Below are 25,180 nucleotides of genomic sequence, written 5' to 3' on the forward strand. Positions count from 1 at the left end.
ACCTGTACTCCCAACCCCCTGCGGAATATGATGCAATTTGGGACCTTCTGGTGTTTTCCTTTCTTTCTACTTGTTGCCTTTTGGTCCTGTGTCAAAGGATTATTCTCATTAGAACAATAACAACAAAACCCCTTTGTTCTTTCATTGGTCCCTTGGGTGGTTTTAGTGGTATTGAACTAAGACATATATTTGCTGTTTCTTGAAACCATGAATTCCACATCTCAATGGGATCATTAGGGCTCTGCAGTATGAGATAAATCAAATTGTATGGCATTTGTTTGAGAGATTTCTAAAGAAGAAAAGGAGTGTATGGGTTGGGAGGAAGGATGGGGGTGGATGGAATCTATTCATACCTCCAAGATCATGGAGAACTTCCTCTCCTTAAAATAGCTGCCCTTTGTGGCAGGTGCTGCTTGTTGCCTACTCCAAATCCATTTTTCTTCTTCTTCTTCTTCTTCTTTTTTTTTTTTTTTTGTATTTTTCTGAAGTTGGAAACGGGGAGGTAGTCAGACAGACTCCCGCATGTGCCCGACCGGGATTCACCGGGCATGCCCACCAGGGGGTGAGGCTCTGCCCATCTGGGTCGTTGCTCCACTGCAACCAGAGCCATTCTAGTACCTGAGGCAGAGGCCATAGAGCCACCCCCAGCGCCCAGGCCAACTTTGCTCCAATGGAGCCTTGGCTGCGGGAGGGGAAGAGAGAGACAGAGAGGAAGGAGAGGGTGAGGAGTGGAGAAGCAGATGGGCGCTTCTCCTGTGTGCCCTGGCCGGGAATTGAACCCGGGACTCCTGCGTGCCAGGCCGACGCTCTACCACTGAACCAACCAGCCAGGGCTATTTTTCTTCTTTATTCCTAGCAAGGTTCCTGGTTTCATTCAGGGCTGTGATGTGTGGAAAGAAAGAAAGAGAAAGAGAGAGAGAGACAGAGAAACAAAGAGAGAGAAAAAGAAAGAGTAGCAAGCTCCTGAAGTGCCTTTGTGATGTGGAACTGCTCTGTATCTTGATTGTGACCATAGTTATATGAATCTATATGGGTGATAAAATGTTACTGACATATAAAAAAAATGAAACTGGGTTCACAAGAAAAACTGTTGAAATTATAATGCGGGTGGTAGTCTGGTCTAGTTCATGGTCATCTGTGGGTGTAAATTTCTGAATTTTGATAATGTTCTATACTTATGGAAGATATTACCAATGGGGGAAGCAGTGTATTGGCTATCCAGGACCCTTTCGTATGATTTTTGCAACTTCTTGTAACTTATTTCCAGACAAAAAAAAATTTTTAAAGACTTTATTTATTCATTTTTGTAGGTGGGGGGGGGAGAGAGAGAGAGAGAGAGAGAGAAGGATAAGGGGGGGAGGAGCAGGAAGCATCAACTCCCATATGTGCCTTGACCAGGCAAGCCTGTGGTTTCAAACCGGCCACTTCAGCGTTCCAGGTTGATGCTTTACCCACTGCGCCACCACAGGTCAGGCTCCAGATGAAAACTTTAAAAAGTAAAAACAGTGACTCAGACATCTTTGCAAGTAAGGATGACCCTGTGACCTAATTTTGACCAATGAGATATAAGCAGAATTGGGTAGTCTATTTTATCAAACTTAAAAGCACTATACTACTGCATATGTTTTCACTTTTTGTTCTTTTAGCCTTCTTCCTGCGTAGAGCATAAACACGGGGCCAGATATATAGCTGACTTCCTGCAAGTACAAAGTAAAAGTTGGTTAATTAGGTGAAGTTGAAAATTAGAAGGAGCTTGGGTTCTTGACTGTACAAGTCCAGGAAATCCTACTTTGGGGTTTTGTATCACTTGAGAAAAATAACTCCCTTTCATGTTTAAGATGGTGTAGTAGAGTTTATGTTCTTTGATGTTGTATATAATCCTAAATAATACTCTTCCTCTTTGTTCCAAGTGTAACCTTAATCACCAAAGGGGCGGATGCCAGTGGACTTATATTTTATCATCCTTAGGAGAACCATGAGGAGTGCCTTGGATGACATTTTAGGAGTCCTGTGTTCTTCTAACAATTTATCTGTGAGCTATAAGTATGCTTTTGGATAGGAAGTTCCATTTTCTCTAAGCTGGGAGAGTTGAGCTTAAGAACACTGAAGGCTCTTGTGTGTATGATTTAAGAAAAACCTTGGCCCTGGCCGGTTGGCTCAGTGGTAGAGCGTCAGCCTTGCGTGCGGAAGTCCCAGGTTCGATTCCCGGCCAGGGCACACAAGAGAGGTGCCCATCTGCTTCTCCATCCCTCCCCCTCTCCTTCCTCTCTGTCTCTCTCTTCCCCTCCCCACATCTGAGGCTCCATTGGAGCAAAAGATGGCCCGGGCGCTGGGGATGGCTCCATGGCCTCTGCCCCAGGCACTGGAGTGGCTCTGGTCACAACAGAGCGACGCCCTGAATGGCAGAGCATCGCCCCCTGGTAGATCCCGGTCGGGCGCATGTGGGAGTCTGTCTGACTGCCTCCCCGTTTCCAGCTTCGGAAAAATACAAAAAAAAAAAGAAAGAAAGAAAAACCTTAAATCAGGGAATGGGTAATGATGGACTCTAGGGACATGCCAAATCAGTTATTGTGAGGATTAGATTTTGAAAGGAAGGAAGCAGGTTACACCAGTTTTCACAATTATTTACTCCCCTTCTCTTTGTAAGAGAATAATCACATCTACCTGTTCCCATGTGTCTTGCTGTGTATTTCCAGGGTGAAGAGTAAACCTCTTGCCTTACTGACTTTGGGTTTGGCCATTCGACATCCTTTGGCTAATGGAATACGAGAGGATGTGATGTATCCCTTGCTCACTCAGAGACTTTCAGAGGAATAGCAAATTTTCATCAGAGTTCTTGCTCTTCTCCTGTGCCCCAAATGCAAGCATGGCACATGCAGGAGCTACTCTTCTGTTCTAGGTCTTTGAATGAGTAAACACATGAAGCAGACATGCAGCCTGGCTGCAGTCAATCCACAGTGGATAATAGGGAATACATGTTTGTTATCATAAGCCACTAGGGTTTTAGAGGTTTGTTTTTTTTTTTTCGGTTTTTTTTTTTTCCTGAAGCTGGAAACGGGGAGGGACAGTCAGACAGACTCCCGCATGCGCCCGACCGGGATCCACCAGGGGCGACGCTCTGCCACTCCGGGGCGTTGCTCTGCGGAGACCAGAGCCATTCTAGCGCCTGGGGCAGAGGCCAAGGAGCCATCCCCAGCGCCCGGGCCATCTTTGCTCCAATGGAGCCTCGGCTGCGGGAGGGGAAGAGAGAGACAGAGAGGAAGGAGGGGGGGGATGGAGAAGCAAATGGGCGCTTCTCCTATGTGCCCTGGCCGGGAATCGAACCCGGGTCCCCCGCACGCCAGGCCGACGCTCTACCGCTGAGCCAACCGGCCAGAGCCTAGAGGTTTTGTTACTGTAGATAAACTGACTGGTATGGGACTGAAAGGAACCTCCAAGCCTTTCAGAAAAAAACAGTCCATGGAAGTGGTTGCAAAAAAAACCCCAAAAGCCACCATTGAAGAAGGCAATTGTGACCAGAAGCTGGGAAATAGAGTCGGGCACTAAAGAATGGGAACTTGGGCTTGGTTTGGTAAACTATATTCTGCTAGATGATGTCTATTACATGACATAATGGTGACAAGTAGTGGCTCTGGAGCCAGAGGTATGCGTTCTCATCCCAGCTCCTGGTTTGCAAATTGTGTGTCTTTGTTCAAGTTTCTAATATCTTCCCTAATAGGGTAATAAGCAGGATTTAACTCACTGGCTAGTAAGTATACAAAAAGGATTAAATGTATTAATATAAAACATTTCAAATTGTCTAAATTATGCACTCAATAGTTAGCTAGTATTTTTTTTTTTTTTTTTTTTCATTTTTCTGAAGCTGGAAACAGGGAGAGACAGTCAGACAGACTCCCGCATGCGCCCGACCGGGATCCACCCGGCACACCCACCAGGGGCGGTGCTCTGCCCCCCAGGGGGCGATGCTCTGCCCATCCTGGGCGTCGCCATATTGCGACCAGAGCCACTCTAGCGCCTGAGGCAGAGGCCACAGAGCCATGCCCAGCGCCCGGGCCATCTTTGCTCCAATGGAGCCTTGGCTGCGGGAGGGGAAGAGAGAGACAGAGAGGAAAGCGCGGCGGAGGGGTGGAGAAGCAAATGGGCGCTTCTCCTGTGTGCCCTGGCCGGGAATCGAACCCGGGTCCTCCGCACGCTAGGCCGACGCTCTACCGCTGAGCCAACCGGCCAGGGCTAGTTAGCTAGTATTAATGTGAGATCTTCCCCATCCCTCCCTCCACTGACCATTATTCGACACTATTCTTCTTTTGGCTAAGATGATAAAAATAACTACATTACTATAGCAGTTATCATAGCAGTAAATATAAGTACTGGCCAGTGGAAGATGGTCAGAAGAAATCACTGCAAGACAAACGAAAGCCCAAAAATATTAGTACAGTGAGAAATGCTTTGTCTTTCTATCTCTCTATCATCTATCTATTCATTCATCCATCCTTCTCCCCTATTTTCCTGTCAATTGGCTTCTAAATAAAAATATATTTATCAAAGGCAAAAAATATTTAAAACAGCTTTGCTTTTTTAGCTAAATGTTTTCTTTGTCTGTTTTGAGAGGGAGAGAGATAGAAACATGAAGCTAATCCCATATGTGCTCTGACTGGGAATTGAACTGGCAACTTCTGCGCTGGGATGACGCTCCAGCCAACTAAGCTATCCAGTCAGGGCTTAATTTTTACTGATTTATTTTAGAGTGACAGAGAGAGGAAGGGAGAGAGAGAGAGAGGAGGGAGAAGAGAAGCATTTGTTATTCCACTCAGTTGTGCATTCATTGGTTGTTTCCTATGTGTGCCTGTCCAGGGATTGAACTCACAACCTTGTTGTTTTGGCATGACGCTTTTGTTCAGCTGAGCTAACCAGCCAGGGCCTAAATTGCTATACACAAACACACACAATATATATATATATATATGTATACTATATATATATATTGTATTTTTCTGAAGTGAGAAGCGGGAAGGCAGAGAGACTCTTGCATGCACCTGACTGGGATCCACCCGGCATGCCCATCAGGGGGCAATGTTTGGCCCTTCTGGGTCATTGATCCATTGCAACTGGAGCTGTTCTAGTGCCTGAGGCAGAGGCCATGGAGCCATCCTCAGTGCCCAGGCCAACTTTGCTCCAATGGAGCCTTGGCTGCGGGAGGGGAAGAGAGAGACAGAGAGGAAGGAGAGGGGAAAGGGTGGAGAAGCAGATGGGTGCTTCTCCTGTGTGCCCTGGCCGGGAATCGAACCTGGGACATCCATATGCCGGGCCGACGCTCTACCACTGAGCCAACCAGCCAGGGCCTAAATTGCTATCGTTTTATTGGTAAACTTTAAGCATACACAAAGCTGGAGAGAAATGTGCAAGAGCCCCTGCGTATCCACCACCTGAGTATAATAATCATCCACTCACGACCATTCTTGGCTCACCTGCGCCCTCTATTTCCCTGCTCCCCTAGATTATAATGAAGAAAATCCTAGATGTCATAGCATTTGGTTGAATAACTTTGAAAAATCGCTTGCAATGAATCTTTTTCTAATGAAGGACAGCATGTTTGGACTCTTCGAGTACTCTCATCCTGAGTTACACGGCATCGGAAAATGAAAGTATAATAATTAACTGGTGGGTGGTATATATCAGCTTGTTAAATAGCAAGTGTGGGCTGTTATTATGGTCTGGAGCCAAGAGACTGCCAGGCATGCTTCCCACGTGGCTTCAGGGCACTCCTTCTCCGAGGGCTGTGGTATGAGAGTGATTTGTAAGAGTGGTACTTTATAAAACCTCAAGACCGAATCAATGCAAAATATCAGTTCACTCTATTTCAATATATATGTAAAGACCACCAAGAGTACAATATGCTTCACATTTGGGAAAAATAAGTGAGTTCAATATGGGCCTGCCTTTAGAGTTTAGTGAGGATTACACCTATGTATGTATAAACTAATTATAACCCGAGGGCGAAGACTTTTAGTATAGAATTCCAAACCAAACGCTATATCAAAGGGGAATGTGAGTAATTTTGTACTTGGAGGTCTGATGCAAAGAGAGCGTTCCACAGAGGAAGCAGTTTTTTTTAAGTTTAGCTTTGAAAGAATATGTAGCATTTTGACAACTGAACAAGGAAGTGGGTGGTTGAAAGCCTCCCCCCCCCCAAAAAAAAAAATGAAAAGAGAAAGAAATCTTAAAAGGTGTGAAAACATATACATGTCTTAACTCACAAATCAATCCCACTTTTGGAATATAAATCCAAGGAATGTTCTAAAAACTTGTTCTTTAATAGATGTCATTTATTGGCATAAAACATATGCTGCATACTGATGAAGTTTAATGGGCAAATCAAATAATGTAATGTTTATATTCATTTAAAATATTTCCATAGAACAGGAGTTGGCAAACTCGAGCCCTCGGGCCAAGTCTGGCCCACTGCCTGCTTTTATAAATAAAGTTTAATTGGAACACAGCCACGCCTATTCATTTAGTATTCTCCATAGGGTTATGCCGCTACACGGACAGAGTTGTGTAGTTGCAAGAGACCACATCTGGCCTGTGAAGCCTAACAGCTTTACTCACGGTTAGGACTAGGGTGAGTAAGCTGCCTAGGGTGCAAAATTTAAGTAGGCCGCGGCATTCCCAAGGGGCACCTGCAGGACCCTGAGAGAGAGAGAGCGCTTTCTTAAATTCCGCACTTTCGATGTCTTTGCCTTACTTACCTTTGTCCTGGCCCTGTGTTGGGCAGATAAAATGTATTATGCTCACTTTGTTAAAGTGGAGCTGCCCACGTGGAGGCCGTTGCCCAGGTGATATTAATGTGTTTGTAGCCTGGGGCTTGGTTTTGGGATTAAGCCTTTCCCATCCGTTTTGATGTGGGGTGGTACAATCCAATCATGCCTCAGAGAAGTGACTTTGTATTAGAGACTTCCCTATTTTGTATATTGGATTAAGGGTTTGGATTTCTACACTATAAAATGGGGGCGGAGCGGGAGTTTGTTCTCTTGGTTCCTGGGATGATTAGAGGAGAGAACAGAGCAGAGAGCAGGAGGCCACGTGGAGGAGGCCAGGAGAAGCAGCTAAGATGGCGGAGTGCTGAGTGAGATGCCAGTTTGTGTAGAGTTTGTATCTGGGATAAGGAAGGGAGATGGGGAACTGAGGAGAATAAGGCTGGTGAGCTAGAAACCTTTGATTCTAGGAAACTCGGATAAATCAGTAGCTTTGTGAGCACTGAATGTGAGTGGGTTTTGGAGCCCAGTGTATGTTTTTTACTTGCCCGCCGGGTGCAAGCTAGAATTAAAGATGACAGCCCATCTGCTTTTGGCTCCTTTGTTTCTTTACGGACTGTCTGAATCCAATGAGAACCTGCATAGGCCAGAAGGCTGCTGTGATAGTGGCCCTGGCCGTGGCTGCTGGCTTTACACCCTGTATCTATTTATACCTGTTTCTCAACAGAAAAGTTTTTCTACTATAAGACAACAAGACTTTGTAGCTCATTATATTCTTAAATTATTTAGCAATTTTCCTGGGATGAAATGAAAGTCTGTTCATTCTCCAATGAACAAGAAGAGTGGGAAATGATGAAGTTAACATTCATTAATTTATGATAAATATGTCTCTTAAGGGTATCAGAATATGCCACCCCAAAATAGGCCACTTTGGCAGAAGAAGTATTTTGATCTAAAGGAAGTAGAGAGCCAGCAGGCACAGGAAACACTCTTTATCTCACCCGAACTGAACGAGTTTCCCTTTTTATGAAGGAAATTTACATTTCTAAAGAAAATTTCCATTTGCAGAAAAGCAGGGCTCTTATCACCTGAGAGTCTACTCTGCATAACAAAACAACCTTACTTATCACCCCTTTCTTCCCTTCACTTTCTCCTCACTTGCCTGCCTCCCCCGCCCAGAGGCCCCACACCCTCTCCTCTGTGTAGCCTAAGAAGGTCTATAAACCTTCATTACCCAGCTGCCCCCTGAAGCCACGTTTTTCTTTGTAGAGTGTAGCGCATGCCTATATAATTAAAACTGCTTTTCTTCTTGTTAATGTCTTTAATCAGTTTGCTTTGTGGGTCCCAGCTGTTGAACCAAGGAAGGTAGAGAGAAAAAGATGTTTCTTCCTGTTGGGCAGATAAAATATATTATGCTCACTTTGTTAAAGATGATGCTGCCCATGTGGAAACCCTTCGTCCAGGTGATGGTATTAGTTGCTTTTCTTGCTTGAGATGGGCACGATTATATTAATGTGTGTGGGGGACAGGCTGTAAGCAGGCCGGGTCGTTACAGCCTGAGGCTAACCCTTTCCCACCCTTTTAGATGTGGGGTGGTGGACTCTCATGAGGAATCCCATTATGCCTCAGATAAGTAACTTTGTATCAGAGACTTCCTTGTTTGTATATTGGATTAAAGGTTTGGATTTCTATACTATAAAGTGGAGCAGACCTGGAGCTTGTTCTCTCTATGTTCCTGAGATTAGCATTAGAGAGGAGATTAGAGAAAGGCCACGTGGAGGAGATGAGAGTCAGCCAAGATGGCAGAGTGCTGAAGGAGAAGCCAGTTTGTGCAGAGTTTGTGCAGAGAGAAGGAGATGGGGAACAGAGGTGGATAAGGCTAGTGAACTAGAAACCTTTGATTCTAGGAAACTCGGATAAGTGAGTAACTTTGTGAGCACTGAATGAGTGGGTTTTGGAGCCCAGTATGTGTTTTTACTTGCCCGCCAGGTGCAAGCTAGGATTAAAGAAAATGGCCCACCAGTTCTTGGCTTCATTGTTTCATTACCTACTGTCCGAATCAAATGAGAGGCTGCTGTGCTGGTGACCGTGGCTACTGGCTTTAAACCTCCCCTGCGTCCCTGAATGGAAACTCCACTGCCCCATTTATGCAGAATCTGGGACCAGGACTATTGTGTGTAGCATAGATGGGTAGTCAAAGAGGATTTGCTGTTGGCTTTTTCCTTTTTATCTCATATGATATAATTTTCTTTTCCGAATGTTTTCCCAACTTGCTTGCATCATTATCAACTCCAGGTTATATGGGCAGACTGCCTTGTATTTTGTACACTTTGGATCAGTGCATGCATTGACACGAATAAACTTGCTCTCATAAAATGAGAACAATATAAAAATATTTACAGATATACAGAACCAGACAATAGGCGCTTGGCCAGAATAAGTGAAGGTTCAAATGCAATGTGAATGGCTCTTGTCCCTTGGTCCTCTGCTAGTGTTGCATCTTCTCCTGCAGGCTACTACTCTGAACAGCACTTTGCACACGCCTCTGTTTCTAGGCCTGCTAAGGGAACATTCTCCCATCTGATTCCTAATGTCACTCCAGGGAGGGCATTCTTTTCGGAAAAAAAAAAAATTGCTTTGGAATAATGTTTCATGTGAGGTTCTATCCATCTCCTTGTAGCTCTTACCATGTAAAAGATTTCAAGGTGTATAGCTGGAGGGGCTCTCATCACTAGTGCTATTGATACAAACAATGGCTGGAACCAAGGACTTGGAGAGAATGAGGACACGTTTTACACAGCTCACATTTTAAACTTTTTATAAGAACGTGCAGCTACTCAGTTCAGGAGTGAAAGTTGTTGCTGTCTTTTGAAACCTCATCAATAAGTAGGAAATACATAAAACAATTCATCGATTAAGCATTTGATTCTAACAAAATAATGCAAGTAGTAAGAAATAAAAGGATACCTTGAGGGTTTCAAAGTATTTCTGGATAAAAATAGTTTTTTTAACAACTGTGTAAAAAAGTAACTATCCAGTAGAGAAAAATAGAATAATTATCTTGATGCTCCAGGTAAAGTTAGAGATCATAAATTTTAAATGCATCTGATCAATATGGAATACTAGAAGTTATTAGTATTCTACATGCAAGAATGAAAAATAGAAAACATATTTACCCGAGGTCAAACTAAAAAGCTTAGGAAAGGTGGTGGTAGGATGATTTTGGAAAGCAATGTACAGAGAAACCAAGAGGCGATTGAAAATAATAAAACACACGGTGGTGTGTGCATATTTTTTGGCAGTTCAGAAATCTTGCACTTGACATCCCTAGAAATCCAAATTCTTTGCAGAGGAGTGACTGGATATTGTTTACACATCCTGCATGCTTCAGGAAGAAGACCACCCTTTCCCTACTCTCCATCAGTGCCTCCACTCCACACCAGATCAAGTGGTACACAATAGGGTACTTATGTGGTGTTTAGCCCTTCCTCAAAAGGACCTGGCACAAGTCTCAGCGGGAGACAGGATATCAGAATAAATAGGACATTGTTCCCTTCCATTAGGGCAATGCTGGTGTTCCTGTTGCTTGACAAAGACACAAGCCCCGGGAAGTGAGCTTGATTGTTTCACACAGCTCACATTTTTTAGTTCTCCTCGGTGGCTTCTTTTTAGAGTAGTTTCTCTGTTGCAGACCCAGCTGGGAAAAAGGTCTGAACAACAATGCCATTGGGAGATAACTTTTTCTTTTATCCTACTCCTCATGTTCTCCATGTGGTATTAATCACTTAGTAGTTCTTCTATTTGCGAGACACTTTAAAAAGTAGAAAAAGGTGCAAGCCTCTCTGATCTGGCTTGGGAAAGATGTGTGTTTAAAAGTGGAGTGAGAAAATCCTGTATCAGAACCCGCAGACCTGCAGAAGTCAGATCATGGGTTGATGACGTTTCTTCTTCCTTTCAAAGTCGTGAGACACATGTCATACACTCTTCTATGTGTGATTTGATGGAGGAACCAGCTGGACTTAGAAATTTTGGAAAGGAGCCTGTCTTAGTCTGCTAGGGCTACCATAACAGAGACTGGGTGCTTTAAACAGCAGAAATGCGTTTTCTCACAGTGCCTAAGGCTAGAAGTCCAAGATCAAGGTGTGGGTAGGTTTGGTTTCTTCTAAGGCCTCTCTCCTTGGCTTTTGAACAGCTGTCTCCTTTTGGTGTCCTCATATGGTCTTCCTTCCATGTGTGTTTATGTCCTAATCTTCTCTTTGCGTAAGGACATCAGTCATAATGCATTAGGACCCACCCACATGTCCCCATTTAACCTTCATTACCTTTCTACAAGGCTCTGTCTCCAAGGACAGCCATATTTTGTGGTACTCCAACAGATGAATTTGGGGGGACATAATTCAGCCCATAACAATGCCTTTTTTCCACTTCTTACTAGCAGAAAATCCCTTTATGGTTCATAATTAGACAAACATTTTTTCTGGTCTATAAATCTCACCTGTGTTGTTGAGGGCCCACCTCATACAAAAAGGAAGTGTTTTGATCACCCAGGTTAACTTGGAGGTCAGAGGTTTCTCTCCTCCTGAGCTCTGGGCTCTAAAATGGAGGTTTTCCAAGTTTCTTCAGAAGGGGGTGGGAGGGCTGAAGGGTGGGTCCCGGTGTCAAGTGCTGATTAAGAATAGACAACTTTAATTTTAAAAATGGAAAAAGTTGACACATAGTTTGCAGTATTATGTGTACTTTACCTTTCTGACATAATTATTTTCTACTTCCCTCTGCCTATGAAACTGTTTGTTTTTCATCTTTCTTTCAGTGGCAATGAAAACATATTTAATTGTGATTTTATCTTTTATTATATCACTTCAAGCTAATGAAGGCAGCAACTTCTATCAAAATTTATTTCTCTATTAATATTCAGATTATCAAAACTAACCTTCATTTTAACGATACTATAAAATATTTCAAACACCTGTATCCCTTTCATGTGTATGCATGAAATGTTAATTTAATTTTCCATTAGCCCTAAGAATTTTCTTTTTAGTGTGTGCACAAGAGAGAAAGAGGGACAGAAAGGGACATGTAGGAAGGGAGAGAGATGAGAAACATCAACTCATGGTTGTGACACTGTAAAGCCAGTTGCAACGGCCACCATCACAGCCACCTGGTCCATGCAGGTTTGCATTTGATTTGGACAGTCGGTAATGAAACAATGAAGCCAAAAACTGGTGGGCCATCATCTTTAATCCTAGCTTGCACCTGGAGGGCAAGTAAAAACACACACTGGGCTCCAAAACCCACTCATTCATTGCTCACAAAGCTACTGACTTATCCGAGTTTCCTAGAATCAAAGGTTTCTAGCTCACCAGACTTATTCACCTCTGTTCCCCATCTCCTTCCTTCTCCCTGCACAAACTGGCTTCTCACTCAGCATACCACCATCTTGGCTGCTTCTCCTGGCCTCCTCCTCATGGCCTCTCTCTTCTCTCCTCTCTGCTCTCTCTAATGCTAATCTCAGGAACTGAGAGAGCAAACTCCTGGTTTGCCCCCATTTTATAGTGTAGAAATCAAAAACCTTTAATCCAGTATACAAAATAGAGAAGTCTCTGATACAAAGTCACTTATCTGAGGCATGATGGGATTGCACCACCCCAGATCAAAAAGGGTGGGAAAGGCTTAGTCCTAAAACCAAGCCCCAGGCTACAAGGATCCTGCCCGCCCACAGCCTGCCCCCAACACACATTAATATCACCTGGGCTATGGGCTTCCACTTGGGCAGCGCCATCTTTAACAAAGTGAGCATAATATATTTTATCTGCCCAACAGACACCTTACTGTTCATTGATTGTTTTCTCATATGTGCTTTGTCCGGGGGTTTCCAGCCAAGCCAGTGTCTCCTCACTTAAACCAGTGACCTTGGGCTCAAGCCAGCAACTTTGGGTTCAAGCCAGTGACTTTGGATTCAAGCCAACGACAATGGGGTCATGCCTATGATCCCATGCTCATGCCAGTGACCCTGCGCTCAAGCTGGTGAGCCCACACTCAAGCCGGCGACCTCAGGGTTTCGACCCCGGATCCTCTGCATCTCAGGCCGATGCTCTCTATCCACTGTGCCACTGCCTGATCAGGCTACCCTAAGAATTTATCTCAACTTTTTAAGTAGATAAATTTGAAAATAATTTCGAATATAGGCAACTGAAAGAATAACATGATAGCCAACAAGTAGCAAAGTGGCTCAGATAGAGCTGCCTCTAGCAGGTGTCCCCAAACTACGGCCCGTGGGCCACAATGCGGCCCCCTGAGGCCATTTATCCAGCCCCCACCGCACTTCCGGAAGGGGCACCTCTTTCATTGGTGGTCAGTGAGAGGACCACTGTATTTGGCAGCCCTCCAATGGTCTGAGGGACAGTGAACTGGCCCCCTGTGTAAAAAGTTTGGAGACCCCTGCGTTTAGCTATGTCGGCAGGAGCCAGGTAGAAGGAAAGGGACTTGGCCTTATTCTTTTATACACGCATGCAGCTTTTCCTCTCCCAAGGCTGGGCTTAGTGGCTGGAGTGGTCACTTTCCACTCGCACACTGGGGCGGCTCGGGGTGGGATCTACGTGGAAGGGAAACGATGATGGAGGCAGACGCGAGTTGAGGACTGAGGGTCAATTCTTTCCAATTCCTTGTTGAAATACGGCAGTCTCTCTAAGACAGAAATGTGCTAACTGGATAAAAATCAATGCCACATGGTGGACAGCACATTCTGCTTTTTAAAACTCTTTTATAGACACAATCACCCTCTCCTCTCAGAATTGCCCAGTGACAGTGGGCAGTGTGTGCCCTGAGTTCCAAGTCACAGGGCGGTCACTCAGGTGTTCGAGACCTCCAGTTGAGCTGGGGATACTGAATCTCAGATGAAAAGGCACTAAAATTCAGAAAGAAAGGAAATAATAATTAATGTCATCGAAAAGATGATGTATGGGTTATATACTTACTTTAGCCATAAATGCAATTGACACAATTTTTTAGTATATTACCACAATAGACAGGCCTTTATCTAAGAAAAGTAAATAAATCCAGATTATATGCATTTTCTTTCCATTTTACAGATTTTCCAGAAATTTTTTATATTAAAGAGACAATTTTGTCCTGTAACACCTTTTGTCTACTTTAGTAAAATAATAATAGTTATCACGTGCAATAATTTAAACACCTAAAGATTATACACATACATGAGCAAAATTGGAGTTATGCTAAGTATATTTGTTCTTACCAATATGTTATTGTAAGACTCTCCCACAGCTTCTAAATGATTTTTTCCCCCAATCTTAACTTAAATGATTTATTTTTCTTAAAACCTTGTGCTATTTATCTTTGGATCAAACTGACTAAAAATGTCTTTCAGGGAAGGCACTGTCTCTTGACACTTTCTGCTCTTTTATTGATTACCTTTTACTGAGTTAATAAGAAGTGACTAGAAGAAAAAGCATTTCGGAAATGGGACACGGGGTGAGTACATTCTGAAGGATGAGAGGTACTGAGCAGTCAGAGCGTAGTGGGCCAAATCGAGTGAGTCTCCTGTGTTGTTAGGAGATATCTTCAAGCAAGAATCACTCAGTGTCATTTATAGAAACCATCCCCAGCCTTCCCCTTTGTTCTAAATAGAATCTGAAACCTATTAGGTTCAGAATCCCTGATGTCCGATATGGTAACTATCAAGCCATATGTGGTTATTTAAGCATAACTTTAAATTAAGTGAAACTGAACAAAATAAAAAGATGTAGTTCCCCAGTTATATTAGGTACATTTCAAGTGCTCAGGAGCCATAAGTGGCTGGGGGCTCACACGGGTAGCACGGATATGAAACATGTCAACACCACAGCGTTGGCATTGTGGGAAAAGGACGGAACTTCACGACAAGCTAAGTTAAGTGCCAACAGAGGAGCTGGACAGGCACTGAAGACAGTCTGTGGCTGCTTCAGATTTGTCCTTGGCCGAATTTTATAAGGCAGGCACTTCTCTGCCCCTCCAGGACGCTAAGGACTGAAGGCAACACAACCAGACACCCGCCCCCTCCATGAGTCATTGCCTTTCCCATCACACCCCGGGCTCCGCACTGACGCGTCCTCTCACTCAAGCTGTGTGGTTACGGCTTCTCCTTCCACAAATCACGTTTGGGTATTTCTTTACAAGGGGTCAGTTCAGTCTCCCTATTCTCAAATTACATTCTATGGCTGATTCTCACTAAATTTAATTAAATACATCAGATAGCTGTATCTTCCATATTCTCCAGAAGTAATTGCTTCCCACCAAATTCTGAAACATTTCTTGGGGGAACGTTTGCTCTCTTGTTATATCACAGCATTTGTCTTAATGCTGAAATCTTATAATCATACACTTAAGGTAAATGGAAAATAGGTCATAGGATCCATGAATCTTGTTTTGTTTTGCTATTCTGGCTGTGTTGTTAATTTGCATATGTGACAAATATTAATATTATACTTTAATTGACTCACACTTTTACTTCCCTTTTAATGTTCACTATTAGTGGTTTAAAAAAAACTCTTTGCATTCATTTGTCCTGGCATGCAAAAATATGACATTTTGGCTCTCATAATAATTGCATATATAAAGAATGAAATCATCTGTTGGTTTTAAAATGCTTTTAAGTTGAAAATAATTTCCATATGCTTGAATTAGGCATGATCTCCCCACTCGTAAAGATCCATATGGCTGAAATTATATGTGCATGCATTTAGATAAAATGGAGAGAGAGAGGAAAAATTTACCACCAATAACATTTAAATTAGCAAGGATAGATCGCTTTTCCACAGCACTGAAAATCAAAACCCAATTGCCAATAACAAAGACATTAGCAATCAAGATTTGGCTTTAAAAGTAAAAAAAGAAATAAAATAACATTTCATTATTTATTAGCACTTAGTATGTGCTAGATACTGGGTTAAGTGCTTTATACAGATTATCAAATTAGAGGTTGGCAAACTTTCTCCGAAGAGAGCCAGAGAGTAAACATTTTAGACCAGTCTTTGTCACCGCTGCTCAGCTCTGCTGCCGTGGCTCAGAAGTAGCCAGAGATAATGCCAAAGCAATGGTAGTGGCTGTGTTTCAATGCAACTTAATTTACAAGACAAGGTAGTGGCCCTAACTTGGCCCCTTAGGCTCCAGTTTGCCAGCCTCTGATCCCAATGACTCCTCAGAAGTAACTGGTGGCCATCCACTGAGGACATATCTCTAAGCCACTGAAAGTTGCTGCTAATATTATAGAGGATACCAGAAAATGTTTCCCTCTACCACCTGGACAGGTAGGATCCACTCACTCAAGGAGTCTCTGGCTTCACAACTTTAGGAGTCTCAGGATTACTACTCATCCCCGTGGAATGCGAACACAGGCTAAAGACTGTGGCCCAGGTCCACTGTATGTGTGGTTATCAAGGCTCTGCTACTAGTTGGATTAATTAGGACACTGGTTTACCTTGCAAAAAGCCGTTACCTCCAGCAGATCTTTTGAGAAAACCTCTTTCTAAAGAATTAGCTGTTGCTAAGACTCAGGGACAGTAATCCCACCCTGACACTCATCTCCATCTTCAGCAAACTGGTAATAACGTGGTCCTCTCTGGCCAGCTCTCCCCTCGTAGACTTCCACAGTGTGCTTCCTTCCTCCTCTCCCAGCCTCCTGCTCAGGCTTTCTCTTGTGAGCTGCAGAGTCTGATTCCACTGTAAGTAAATCCTTCTTCATTCACCGGCTCTCTGCAGATTCCTTTTCCTACGTGTTCTGCCTTTGCTCTGCTTCCTATTTCCATACTAGTCCTTCCCGACTTGTGTGAGGCTACAGAGAAAACTATCTCTGTCTTCAGCTCTCAGAGCGGTCACATGGGATCTGTCACCCCTGGAGCCTCGGATGTGCCGCCTTTCCCAGCCACACCCTTTTATGTGTTTGGGCTATAATAAGAGAAGGAACGCAGAGCCCATGATACCTCATTCAGTTCCTTGTCTTTAACTACCACACAGATGGTTCTCAAATCTGTATCACTAGCTGGAATTTATCTTCTGAGCTCCTCAAATGTAAGCACAACTGTTTAGATATGTTTCCCATTTGGTTGTCTCAGAAGTATCTCAAGCTCAAAGATGGATTTGTGATCTTCCTTAAAAACTAGTTTTTGTTCCTATTAAATAAAACCATCATCTGTTCTTTCATCAAAACCAGGAACCTAGAGTAACCTTGACCAGTGGCTCAGTGGATAGAGTGTCAGCCTGGCATATGTACGTCCTGGGTTCAATTTCCGGTCAGGGTACACATGAGAAGCGATCATCTGTTCTTTTCTCCCCCTCCCTCTCCTCCTTCTCTCTTCTCTCCCTCTTGCCTTCCTAAAGCCAGTGGCTTGATTGGTTCAAGCATGGCCCCAGGCACTGAGGCTAGTTTGGTTGGTCTAGCTTGGTTGGTCGCCAGCCTCAGGTGCTAAAAAGGGCTTAATTTGTTCGAGCATTGGCCCAGTCAGGGGTTGCTGGGTGGATCCTGCTTAGGGTGCATGCAGGAGTCTGTCTCACTATCTCCCCTCCTCTCACTTAAGAAAAAAAAGAATTAAAAACAAACAAACAACCCAGAAACTTGGGGGCACTCCTTGACTCTTCCCTTTGCATGAAACTGGTCCTATAAGATCTAGCCTTCTGACATCTCCAATGACTATTTCCAAATGGTTCCAAATAGTTGCCCCTAAAATCATCTTTCTCTTCTTTACTTTATAGTCAGATATTTTTAAATAACATATTTACTTGGGGTAGAGACCACCTTTTTTTTTTTTTTTTTTTTACTCATTTGCCACTGGGAGTAATACCCATGTTACTAAGTTCAGATAAGGAAAAGTCAGCAGAAGTCTCAAGTGTGTTTTCTGGGGAGTATTCTTATAGGAAGACTACATAGCTTTGTTTTTAAGTTAAGAAAAGTTTTTATGGAGATATAAGTTTCTTAGATTTGCATTATCTTTCAATTCTGAGTCTCTACTTCTGTCCTGTCTTCACCACCATTCAGTAAGTACCTGCTCTACCCCTCACCCCAACCTAAGAGGCATCTTAAGCCGTTCCTTCACCCTCCATCAGAAGGATGACAAAGTCCAAACACTTCCATCTCTTTAAGGTTCCCGAGTTCCTTCTCCGCCCTGTGCATCCTTATTAGGATGACCCCAAGGTCAGCGGTGTCATCAAAGCCTGTTGCTGTGCTCTTCTAACTGCTTCCATCTTTTCAGCTTCTTACTCTCCGGCCCATTCTTCATGCGGCAACCTCAGCGTGATCCTTAAAAACAAGACAGAACAAAATCCAGAAACGATCAAATCGCTCTGCTGTTAAAAACTCACAAACGGTCCGTCAATGCTGGCAGGATGAAACGCCAACACTCTGGCACATTTTTCAAGATTTTCCAGGATAAGTTTGCTCCTGGTATCTTGATACAAAGAGTGCCTTTCCAGATCTTGTCACCCAATCTCCAGGCAGGCTGAAGTCCTTGCATTGCCTTGAGCAACTGATGGACTTCCATCTGTCCCTTCTCACGCTGTCTGCACATTGTGCCACCCTCCTGGTCATCAGGCTTCTCACCTTTGAAGTTACAGCGTGATGACTCTGCAAGTTCTGCTTTGACTTCCCTCCTTTGTCTCCTTCCTCCGGCCAGAGTTCACACTCCTGCCATGCTTGGGCCCCTCTCAGCCTTCTGTGTCAGTCTCTGTGTGTATACGAGTGCCTTCTTCCTGACTGAGCTCCTGCAGTGTGGACACCATGTCTCACTCATCTCATTTGTTGTTTTACTGTAGTGCCTACCACAGAAACTTATAATTACTCAATGTAAAGGAAGGAAGGAAGGGAGGGAGGGAGGGAGGGAGGAAGGAAGGGAGGGAGGGAGGGAGGGAGGGAGGGAGGGAGGGAGGGAGGGAGGAAGGGAGGAAGGAAGGAAGGGCATATCCATTTTTCAAAACCATTTATTGGCCCTGGCTGGTTGGCTCAGTGGTAGAGCATAGGCCTGGCGTGCAGGAGTCCCAGGTTCGATTCCCGGCCAGGGCACACAGGAGAAGCGCCCATCTGCTTCTCCACCCCTCCCCCTCTCCTTCCTCTCTGTCTCTCTCTTCCCCTCCCACAGCCAAGGCTCCATTGGAGTAAAGTTGGCCCGGGCGCTGAGGATGGCTCCGTGACCTCTGCCTCAGGCGCTAGAATGGCCCTGGTTGCAACAGAGCAAAGCCCCAGATGGGTGGAGCATCGCCCCCTGGTGGGCATGCCGGGTGGATCCCGGTTGGGCACATGTGGGAGTCTGTCTGACTGCCTCCCCATTTCCAGCTTCAGAAAAATACAAAAAAAACCCCAAAACCAAAAACCATTTATTGCAAGTTACATGTACTCCTAATATATAAATAAATGATGTCTACTCACCAATCAATCCAAAATCTGGGTTGGAAACATTTCTTTAAGCACATTCTACCAAATTTAAACTATATTTTAAGCCGTCCTTGGCCAAAGGTGGCACAGTTCTTGTTTAGAGAGGGGATTTCTCTCCTTTCCCTTAGTCTGAGCCCCCACCCCCCACCCCGAGCCTCAGCTGCTGACGGCCACAGCTGCTATTAGCAGGACTCGATGAGCAAGCTGCCAGGACCCCATCTGGAATTTACAAAACCCTGGCCAGCCTTACTCACCAAGAGCCTACATTTCCTTAAATCTGGTGAAATGAACTCAACAGCACGTGGGACCTGAAACCCATGCTCTGTGTGTTATTGCAGGTGCTGAAGGTGAAGCAAAGCACCTGCTTTTCACATATGAGATGCTCTGTAAACAAAAGGTCTATTCTTGTTGCTCCGCAAGGAAGCATGAACCAGACCACGGAAAGTTGACAACCAGGTATCTCTTTGTTGGAGTGGATCTCACCAACCTATAAGACAGGGGTCCCCAAACTACGGCCCGCGGGCCGCATGCGGCCCCCTGAGGCCATTTATCCGGCCCCCACCGCACTTCCAGAAGGGATACCTTTTTCATTGGTGGTCAGTGAGAGGAGCATAGTTCCCATTGAAATACTGGTCAGTTTGTTGATTTAAATTTACTCATTCTTTATTTTAAATATTGTATTTGTTCCCATTTTGTTTTTTTACTTTAAAATAAGATATGTGCAGTGTGCATAGGGATTTGTTCATATTTTTTTTTATAGTTTGGCCCTCCAACAGGCTGAGGGATAGTGAACGGGCCCCCTGTGTAAAATGTTTGGGGACCCCTGCTATAAGACTTGGCGCCCAGGTCTTCCCACCTCTGTGTGAGCCATGTCAGACCAGTTGGTTGAAATCAGCCACCGTAAGAGGATTTGTGCTGTAGAAACTGGCACATATATCAGCACTTGTTGTTTCTTTCTGGAGCACCAGTTTAACAGTGTGCCACTTTTCCAGATCCAACCCTCCCCTTCCTGCCTCCCTCCCCTCTCCCTGCCTCCCTCCCCTCTCCCTGGCCCCTCCCCTCTCCCTGGCCCCTCCCCTCTCCCTGGCCCCTCCCCTCTCCCTGGCCCCTCCCCTTCCTGCCTCCCTCCCCTCTCCCTGGCCCCTCCCCAATCCGCACTTGAAGAGCCCTGTTCCAAATGAAACACTTGTGAGAAACACAGAGAACTTGTGTCTCCACAGCAAGATTTGTTTGTTCATTTACCTTAATCTAGGAAGTTCCTCTGCAGTGATTTTTAGATGGAAGTGCTGAAAGACCACGTCCTCTTTGGCTGGTCACCTCAGGCGTAGGTGGCCATTGTTTACTAAGAGGGTGTTGAAATCTTTCTAGAACACAGTGCTTTAGAACTGACCATGAAAAAAATCTCCCTTAGTAGACTACAGTTATAAGTAAACGCAGACACACGAGAAAAATAAATCTCTATGGCTTTTCCCTCTACTCTTTCCCTTCTACAAAGTCCCCCAGACCACTCAAATAGGAAAAGTGTTGAAATTAAGAAAATTAGGGCCTTGGCTAGTTGGCTCAGTGGTAGAGAATTGGCCTGGCATGTAGACATCCTGGGTTCGATTTCCAGTCAGGGCACACATGAGAAGTGACCATCTGCTTCTTTTCCCTTCCCCTTCTCTCTCATTCTCTCTCTTCCGCTCCCGCAGCCATGGCTTGATTGGTTCAAGTGTATCAGCCCTGGGCACTGAAGAAGGTTCTATGGAGTCTTTGCATCAGGTACTAAAAATAGCTCAGTTGTGAGCATGGCCCCAGACAGGGGGTGCCAGGTTGATCCTGCTCAGGGTGCATGCAGGAGTCTGTCTCTCTATCTCCCCTCCCCTCACTTGGAAAAGAAGAAAAAATAAATTAGGAGAAGTACCTTTGGCCTATGGCTTGAGTGATTTTACGATTGTGGTTGGTAATCTCTCTGCACTAGTGTCATCACGAGGGGGTTGGTCCTGATGCTCATGTGGCTTAAACTTCAGAACCCTTCATTCTCACAAGACCCCTCCCAAACTGTAGTGTGTTCATCTAGTCATGTCTTTGAAAAAGTCACGAATGGAAAACTTTTTTCATTACTTTTTAAAAACAGTGTCCCCCGTGTTATATACATTTCACCTCCCCGGTTATTTTACATGGACTTTGCCTAACTTAGTAGAAGTCACAACGTTGCTTCCAACCCTACTCTTTTCATTAGCTAAAGTCCTGTCCTCTTTCTCTCATTCTAATAAATTCACAAAGAAACCTCTATGTTATAGAGCTGCTGTTTTAAAAGTTCAGTGTTATTACCAAGAAAAAGAAAATGGATACTTATTAATTTCTAAAGGGAATTACTATAACCTAATTGGCAAGAACACTTCGTGTTCAGCTGCCTTCTGACTCACTGGGTCAAAAACGCCCATCCTCCCCAATCTTACCAGCCCACTGCCTACAGGTCAGCCTTCTTCCTTAGCCTGGTGAACTTCTCATCTTTCAGGCTCAGCTTGAAGTTTATCTCTCATCTCAGGGGAGCCCTTCCCAGGTTAGAAGCCCCTCCTAGGTTAGAAGCCCCTCCTCTGAATTCCCCTGGACCTTGAATTTCACGCTACAGAGGGCTTAGAAAATTTAGGAATAGACTTAGCACACCATGAGAGTGTGAGCTCTAACGGTGCAGTCTGTATCATATACATTACTTTTTACAGTGGCTAGCACTAAACCAGCCCTCAATATGTACTTATTGAATTGATAACTGAATACGCAGAAGTATACTTTTCTGAACTAGGAGTCAGGATACCCAAACTCTAGTTGCAGCTCTGCAGCTAAGAAGCGTGGGAACATTGGACAAACCCATGAATTCCCTGGGCCCCGGTTTCCACATACGGATGTATACAGCAGGATCTCAAACTGAGATGCTCTTTAGGGTCTCATATATCTGGAGCCAGTCTTTACAAAATGGAATGAGGGGGCCTTCTAACAAAGGCAATATCCTAAGGAAAGACAAAGCGGTCACAGACAACTTGGTTCAAGAGTAATGGGTTGGTTTTGAGGAGGGCTGTGGGTTTGGAGTGTACCCAGGGTCTGTCACTCTGACAGCTATTTAGCCCAGACCCCATAGACATACACTATGAACAAGTTAACAGAGTAGTTTTCACTGCCGCCACCCCCTCTCATAATTGCTTCACTGGGTTTGTGATCTCAGTATGCCAGGAGCATTGGCAGCTTGGACAGAGACAGACTATGGCACTGGTGGTGTTGGGAGGCTTTGACTTGGTGACATCAGCAGGAATGAGAACTTTTTTGGTGGCCACTGCAGGCAGGCAGCCTCTCTTATATTATAAAGAGCTAAAGATACCATCACAGTGAGAGGCAGAAAAAGAGAAAGTGGCAGACCCCGAGTACCGTAAAAGGCAATTCACAGGGTATGCATCACAGACAGACATTTGCAAAACTCTGCAGAAGAAATGTAAGGTGGTCTCGGTGTCTCACAAAATCAGCGATATGTGGTGTTACTATGACGGTGTGAGCCTTCTTTTACTCCCGGATGTGGGCTGAAATACATTTTGGGGGTTTCTGGAATTCAAAATTATAAATGATTATACTTACCCGAAGAATATGATATATATTCACACCTCAGATATAAATAAACTGGACAGAGTTAAAAACAAATCTAACCATGGCTGTGAAATTGAGGAAGTGAAGCTCAGAACTTATTTTTTTTCTTTTCCTAATGCAGTAGAAAGGCTCTGGAAATTGTCTGGTATCCTAACTCTAATTCTTACTAGATGGGTTAAGTTTGTCAAGGTATTTAACTTATCTGAGTGTCAGTTTTTAACTTCCAGATGGGGATGGTAATATGTACTTTGCAAGATGTTGGGAAGAGATTTGATATACACAGTACCCAGGTGGGTGCCTGGCCCTTAGTGCATGTTTGGTAAACATCAGTTCCCCCTCCCTGCCCTCATCTCATTGATTAATAAAGCTTCTTCCCCAATCTCAAGCTAACAGAAGTTCAATGGAGAAAGGATAATGACAAGAGGAAATAAACTTCATGTGGCTCTAGAAGTTACCCTTTTTTAAGGGATTGAAGACTCTAATAAGTATAGGGAAAACAGGAAAGACTTAGCTTTTAGTCATTGCACACGATTTTGAGTCATCTTCTCACTACAGCCCCATTTGCCCTCTGTAGCAAGGTCATGTGCTTGCGGATGGGAGCTTGAGCTGTGGTCATATGTCCTGTAGGAATCACCTCAAAGCCTGTTAAAACTCACTGGCGTTTTTTTTCTTTTTCTTCCTTTTTTAGAGTTATGCAAATATAATACGTAAATGTAAAAGGCTCTTGACTATTGATAGATTTTATTGTTGTTTTAAAATGACTAACTGTTGCCTGACCTGGTGGTGGTGCAGTGGATAGAGCATCGACCTGGGACGCTGAGCTGAGGACGTAGGTTGGAAACTCCGAGGTGGCCGGCCTGAGCACAGGCTCACTAGCTTGAGCACGGGGTCACTGGCTTGAGTGTGAGATCGTAGACATGATCCCATGGTCACTGGTTTGAAGCCCAAGGTCTCTGGCTTGAGCCCAGAGTTGCTGGCTTGAGCAAGGGGTCTTTGGCTTAGTTGGAGCCCTGGGTCAAGACACATATGAGAAGCAATCAATAAACAACTAAAGTGACACACCTACAAGTTGATGTTTCTCATCGCTCTCCCTCCCTCCCTGTCTGTCTGTCTGTCTCTCACTTAAAAAAAAAAAAGATTAGTAACTGCCACACAGATACTAGTGAAATTCCCAAAGAATTTTAAATCTAGGGCTGTAGTATTCCAATCCAAACAAATCCCATACAAAGCACATTCCTACATCCAATAATTCCATAATTATGCAAATCTTTTTTTATCAACAGTTGTTTTCATTGCATTCTTGTGTGTATGGGCTTGTCTTTGCACACACACAATAAAGCATAGCAAGTTGTAGCAAATAGAACATGCCTTTGGGGCTGTGGTAGGTCTGTGTTTAACCATTCACCAACTCTGTGACCTTGAGCAATTTACTTCATCTCTCCAAGTTTCAGTTGTGTTAATTTTGAAACAGGATTTGCAGGATTTCTGCACAAACACAGCCCCCCCCCTCCCAAAACAGCAGCTATGCTGTTAAATATTACAAATATAATGAAGTAATGTGTTAAATATGGCATTAAAAACTGTTAAATAAGTTTTAGGAGAAACTTAAAAAAAAAATTATTCAGCTATGTTGATAGTAAAGACCACAGAGACAGCAAAGAAGTTTTCACAAATTTTTCATTAGTCAAACAAAGGGAGGCAACTTATAAAAAAGCTTATTGCTTTATCAATCCTTTCCAATTTAGTCATTGGGAGTTAACAGTAAACACAATATTGATTAATCATAACCTGCAACGATCCTCCTGGGCCTGATATCTTTCTGGGAGAAACTCTGACTTAGCACTATTGCCGCTTCCAAAAAAACGATCTGGCAGAAAACAATATCCTGCCCAGAATTCACAACATTTCTTCATTGGCGAAAACAAACAAAAAAGTTCATTTCCTCTGAAATCTTCTCAGGACCCTTTCTCCTGATTTATCTCCTAGAAATCAGTTTTCCCACAACCTTCTTGACTCACTCTGATGGGTGAGGGCAGGCAGATCCTCTTCAGGGTGGACAGGAAGCCCTTAAGGAGCCATACAGTGTCACCTGGACGTCTCATGATAAAGTCTTAAACGGTTTAACCAAACTGTCAGTCATTATTTCTGGCAGATGGTTCTATAAGTGATTAAATAATTCTCATTTTTTTAAACTTATCTCTATTTGCCAGTTTTCTTACAACACATACTTAATATAAAACAGCAAAAGTTGAAACAAAAAATATGGTGATGTCAGGGTTGCAGCCAAATATGCTTTTCTTTTCTTCTTTTTTTTATTAAGTGAGAGGGAAGGAGACAGAGAGACAGACTCCTGCATGTGCCCCAGCTAGGATCCACTCAGAAGCTCCCTACCAGGTGA

The 25,180-nt window shown here is 43.9% G+C and overlaps 1 non-coding gene across 1 annotated transcript; it reads left to right on the top strand.

Moving 5' to 3' along the window:
- The first annotated feature begins 2,141 nt into the window (after positions 1-2,141).
- On the top strand, positions 2,142-2,217 carry TRNAA-UGC (transfer RNA alanine (anticodon UGC)). Its single transcript has one exon. It is a non-coding gene; the product is annotated as a tRNA-Ala (tRNA).
- The last annotated feature ends 22,963 nt before the right edge of the window (positions 2,218-25,180 follow it).

This window comes from Saccopteryx leptura, chromosome 10 (assembly GCF_036850995.1).
Source record: "Saccopteryx leptura isolate mSacLep1 chromosome 10, mSacLep1_pri_phased_curated, whole genome shotgun sequence".
Lineage (NCBI taxonomy): Eukaryota > Metazoa > Chordata > Mammalia > Chiroptera > Emballonuridae > Saccopteryx > Saccopteryx leptura.